Source organism: Trachurus trachurus, assembly GCF_905171665.1.
Source record: "Trachurus trachurus genome assembly, chromosome: 6".
Lineage (NCBI taxonomy): Eukaryota > Metazoa > Chordata > Actinopteri > Carangiformes > Carangidae > Trachurus > Trachurus trachurus.
This window is the reverse complement of record NC_139897.1, coordinates 33,608,768-33,614,767: the sequence shown is the minus strand read 5'-3', so window position 1 is coordinate 33,614,767 and position 6,000 is coordinate 33,608,768.

Here is a 6,000-nt window from a genome sequence, read left to right as displayed (position 1 = left end):
TGCATTACAGTTAGCTCAATAAGATACTCTGGACTAGAACCAGAAGTCTAAGTTAGGCTCAAGGAGTGGAGAATTAGACGCAGGACACAGAACTACGTTTAGGTAAACACCATATATTATTGTGTACAAAAAACCCACGGTAAAAAGACAGTAATAATAAGAACAGTAGTAAAGATGCAGCACAGTTATTCAAATGGCCATTGACCCAAAAAGGCACAATATGTACAGTTCGCTCGTCAATCAAAGGATTGACTTAGCCACGCTCTTATTGTTTATAACCTGCCCAAAAGGGGAAAGAGTAAAGCTCTTCACCTGCCGAAGCAGGACTTCTAACCAGTCCACGACCCAGTATGTGTGAATGTCCAGGGGAAGGGGGAAATAGTCCAGTTGGGCAGTGAGTGGATGTGTGTGTGGGTCGTGTGTGTGGTGTGTGGGCAGAGTGGGGAAAGAGGAGCGGCTGCAAAGGAGCCTCCTACCGGCCCGGACTGAGCAGTGGAGGTCCCGGTTCTGTCCCTGGTACAACTCTCGAGACTGATGTAACCAGGCTGGGCTCTAGCTCGCCATCACTTGGCCTGAAGTAGAAACAGGACCAATTCAGTGTGTACACAATTTCTTAAGTAATTAGCTGCATTAACTAAATAACAATACATTCAAATCTTGTACAAGATAAATCAAACAGTTATTCAATGTGAATAATTAACATAGTGTTTGTTATATTACTTAATGTTCATCACATAAATATTCATCACTAATCACATTAATACAATACATTTCATCAATATCAACACAAGCATCAGAACAGACCCATGTGCAGGGCAGCACCAGTGGCTAACTGGCTGCTAGTAGGCTACTGAAGGATGCTATGCTAAATAACAACAACGACAAATGCATATACATAACAAATACATATGAGCAATCTGGCTCTAAAGTGCTTAACTATTAAAGTGCTTCACATTCATATTCAAGTCGGACATATTTCACAGAAAGAGGCATATAAAGCACTAGCAGCCGCACCGCAGTGGACAACTAGCGGCTAGGCTAGGCTAAGCTAAGCTAAGCTAACGACCCACAAAAGCCAGGTGGCTGACTGCAAACAATAGCCAGGTAGCGGCTAGGCTAACAACAATCACACTCACCGATTCCGTGGTACAACGCGGCACACGGCCTTACTTCATATGCTCCCCGGCTCCGGTATTCGGCTCCTAAGTTTAAAACAGTGTTTACATTTCAGTCTCGGCGGTTCATGATGTTAATATTAACGAGCGATGCGAGGACATACCTGTAGCAACCCTCTGACCGGCGTGCTCCTCTTCCCAACTACCGGCCGGCTTTACTACCGAACGCGCTTCCGTCACGTGACGACGTGACGGCGTGACGTCGTGACTTCATGACGTAGCGTGCGTAAGAGACCGAAAAGGAGTGAACTCAAAGGGTATTTCCACCCGGGTTACACGTGTTGTAGTGGTTAAGGCGGCCGCTCCATGTAGAGGCTACAGTCCTCACCCCTCGCGTCCCCGGTTCGAATCCCGCGTCGGGCAGACCTTTCCTGCATGTCATTCCCCCTCTCTCTGCTTCCCCTTTCCTTTCTATCTCTACTATGGCTATCAAATAAAGGCATAAAAGCCAAAAATATATACAAAAAAAAAGAGCAATTAGTCAAGAAATATAAAAGAAAGACAGCGCCTGTGTGTGTGTTTTAATTAGGGGTTAAGCCGGTGCATATTCTCATTTGCCCAGGTCATAGTATTTCAAAGGAGATTAAATCGAAAGCAACTGGACTTAGTTATTTGTCTAGGAAGACGTTTCACCTCTCATCCAAGAGGCTTCATCAGTTCATGTACGCAATGAGTGTTGAAGCAGCAGCAGCTTCTCATGAATATTAATGAGCTGTTTTCTCTCTATGTGACTGTTTAACCTGCTTCCTGTTGCTTCAGCTGTTGGACTTTGATTTTCTAAACTTGTTCTTTCTGAAGCTTCTTCAGCTCTGAACAGATGATGAGACACTGAACGCTGTCAACAAGGAGCTTTGTCCTCAACTCACTGCTTTTATTCTTTATTCAGATTGAGGGGCTGCAGTTTGTCAGAGATCAGCTGTTCTTCTCTGGGCTCAGCTCTGAAGTCCAACCCCTCCCACCTGAGACACCTGGACCTGAGCGACAACGACCTTTATGATTCAGGAGTGAAGCATCTGAGTGGTTTTCTGGAGAGTCCAGACTGTAGACTGGAGACTCTGAGGTCAGACTCTGTTTTATTTCTGTGCTCAGATGAATGTGATGTGAAAGTTGTGTTGATACTGAGCTGCAGACATGAGGCTGATATTCTACTGATCCACACTGAGGCTGTAGGACAGGGTAGGCAGGCGCTCACAGACCAAGACCAGGGCTGTGGGGGGTCGGCACCTCAGACAGCTCATCACACAACAACCTCACAACAAACACATTCATGCACAATGGTTTACACAGATCCAAGTCTTAAACATGTGCAACACCTTTTCCCCACAATCCATGCCGTCCTGACATCAGCTGTTATTCATCAGAATCACATGACGTCACTGTGTTTCTGCGCCGCCATATTTGTGTCTGAATCAGGGCGATCTGGACACAGATCACAGCGTCACGTTACCAGAACAAGTGGAGTAGTAGGAGGAAATCAGCAAGAGACCGAAAATTGACGTTATTTGAAAGATGCCAGGATTATATTGTGCTGTTGACTGTGATAGCAGTCGCCAAAAAAACCCCGGACTGCAGTTTTATTCCATCCCAAAAGACGTAAAGTTATAGGCGGAATAAATAGTTGACTGCAGGCATCTATCAGTGGCAGCGTGGGCTGTGACAAGTCTCACAAAAAGAGGGGATTCACTTTTTTTTAATAACATGGATATATTGAATTCTGCATTTTGATTACTTTCTTATTACAATTACTCACTGATTCTGCATTTAGGGTCTTTTATTTCTGTATAACAGACCGTTGCTAAGTAAAAGGGGCCGTTGCTAGGGACGCCGCTCTGATCAGCGGAGCAGGGCAGAAGAACTATCAAGGATTTTTTACCTTGTGTTTCATTTTTACCAGCTTCAGACTAATTGTGATGTTAGAAAAATGACTTGTAGCTTGTTAGAGGGAGAGTGGAGGCTCTCTGCCTCCCTCACCGCTGCTGGAACCAAACCTGCGATCAGAGCGGACAGAGCGGACGGCCAGCGCAGTGTCACAGCTGTGACCAGCTGTGTCTGTGCCACCGCGAGTCCGTGACACAAACGTGTCCCGTAACCGTAATCTCTTATGACAGACAGGACGACATAAATGCACATCGTAACATTTACATGATAATTCATCAATCTACGGATTGATTATCAAAAGCTCGTTGAAAACTACTACACACGAGTCGACCGAGAGGAGGGTGAGGAGCAAACAGCGGAGAAGTGACCGGACTAAGGACTTTGATCAACATTACGTCTCAAATTAATTAATTAATTCATAAACTGTGTAATAAGTGGGATAATATAGAGTTAGTCTGTTGTTATAGAGATATAAACCCAGACAGGATGTATGAAACTCTGTCATTTTGTCAAGAAACTGTCATTTCCATCCTGAGGTTTGATGCTGTCATATGAGGAGACCTGTCAAATCGGACACAAATATGGCGGCGGTCCCTTCGACGTGACGTCACTGCAACCCATGAATTACTGTAACACACAACTCAAATCAATAACAGGATCACATGTTGGAGCACCGCTCACATCACACAACAAACCTTTAACACAATCCACACTCAGACCTGAGCAACAAGGATGTTAACTGTACACAACAAGCTGTTATTACAAGGTTTACAACAGAGAAGACACACAACCTGGGCTGTGTGTGTGTGTGTGTGTGTGTGTGTGTGTGTGTGTGTGTGTGTGTGTGTGTGTGTGTGTGTGTGTGTGTGTGTGTGTGTGTGTGTGTGTGTGTGTGTGTGTGTGTGTGTGTGTGTGTGTGTGTGTAAAAGTGTCTAAGTGAGGCTCTGTGATGTTTATAGTGAAACATTCAAAGCCAACATCCCATAATAAGCTGGTTTCAGGTTTTTCTGTCTCTGAGCTTTATTCAACATGTGTTTCTACACGTTAGTTGTCATGGTAACAGAGTTCAGCCTCACATGTTTGTTGTCTTGAGCATGGTCAGTAAATCTCTGGTCAATGTGGCTGCACAACATGAGTTTGTCTGGATGGAGCCACAGGTGGAGCTGACAGGTGAAGAGGCGGAGTCACTGCGTCCGTGTTGAAGCAGCAGCAGCTTCTCATGAATATTAATGAGCTGTTTTCTCTCTATGTGACTGTTTAACCTGCTTCCTGTTGCTTCAGCTGTTGGACTTTGATTTTCTAAACTTGTTCTTTCTGAAGCTTCTTCAGCTCTGAACAGATGATGAGACACTGAACGCTGTCAACAAGGAGCTTTGTCCTCAACTCACTGCTTTTATTCTTTATTCAGATTGTGGGGCTGCAGGTTGTCAGAGATCAGCTGTTCTTCTCTGGGCTCAGCTCTGAAGTCCAACCCCTCCCACCTGAGACACCTGAACCTGAACTCCAACGACCTTTATGATTCAGGAGTGAAGGGTCTGAGTGGTTTTCTGGAGAGTCCAGACTGTAGACTGGAGACTCTGAGGTCAGACTCTGTTTTATTTCTGTGCTCAGATGAATGTGATGTGAAAGTTGTGTTGATACTGAGCTGCAGACATGAGGCTGATATTCTACTGATCCACACTGAGGCTGTAGGACAGGGTAGGCAGGCGCTCACAGACCAAGACCAGGGCTGTGGGGGGTCGGCACCTCAGACAGCTCATCACACAACAACCTCACAACAAACACATTCATGCACAATGGTTTACACAGATCCAAGTCTTAAACATGTGCAACACCTTCTCCCCACAATCCATGCAGTCCTGACATCAGCTGTTATTACAGTTTTTCTCCGTTCGTTTGGCTCATTTTTCAAAACAGATATTACATTCTCAAAACAACATGGACAAAACCTGCAAACCACTTAGCAATTGTTCACAACAGAATTGTATTTCTCATTCATTTCATCAAATTGCAAATGTCTTCATACATCTTTGCAAATGATTAAGTACAGGTAGCTGCAGTAGCACAGTGTCCAAGTGAATAGATCTTGTCGATCTAAACTGATTGTTGATTTTCAGTCTAATGGTTGTTCTCTCCAAAACACATCAGCCTCATTTCATTCTATAAGTCATCACATGCACAACAGTCTGTTCAATTGTCAAAATTAGTCAAGAACATAAAACCATGAATACCATATATTTATTTACAGCACTGTAAGCTATATCATTCTCCTCATTTTTCTTTAAGTGGTTATATTACAGTATATTATGCTGATTACATTTTCTTATTCTGATTAATGGAAGTTACTTTATGTGTGAATAAAAAATGCTACCTTTCCTTGACAGTAGGGATCAGCGGCGCCGGATTCATTTTAGAGGTGGGAGGGCCATGGAGGTTCGGTTGTTACGGGGCATAGATTTACACACTCACTGTTGGTGCAATAGTCATATTGTAGCGTCCGGCCGTGATGCGTAATACTAGCATAATGCGTACCAGACCGTCATGCCTATAATTTATCAAAAAAAGAAAAAGAAAAAAAGAAAGCCCTGTACTCCGGTCTCCTGTGCTGGTCTTGCTGCAGGTTTGAGTAAATAAAATGTTGTGAATACACCTCTTAAAGCCCGTTTGAGCAGTTTCTATAAACTGCTAGGTTCTCAAAAACTCGACCCGGTCCGATCCAGGTGTTGAAGCCTGGACCTGATGCAGCCGGACTCACGAGCAGTCTCTCGGCTGGACCACGGCAAAAAATAAAAAAATAAAAATAAAAGAAGGCCGTGGTCCGACCTGACCCAATTTTTAATCAGAATTTTAACAATAGAAAACATCATTTGTGAATTTGAGATCTCTAAAATATTAGTAATGTTACTTTTACCATGCATTTAGTTTTTCTGTAGGTACATTAATCATC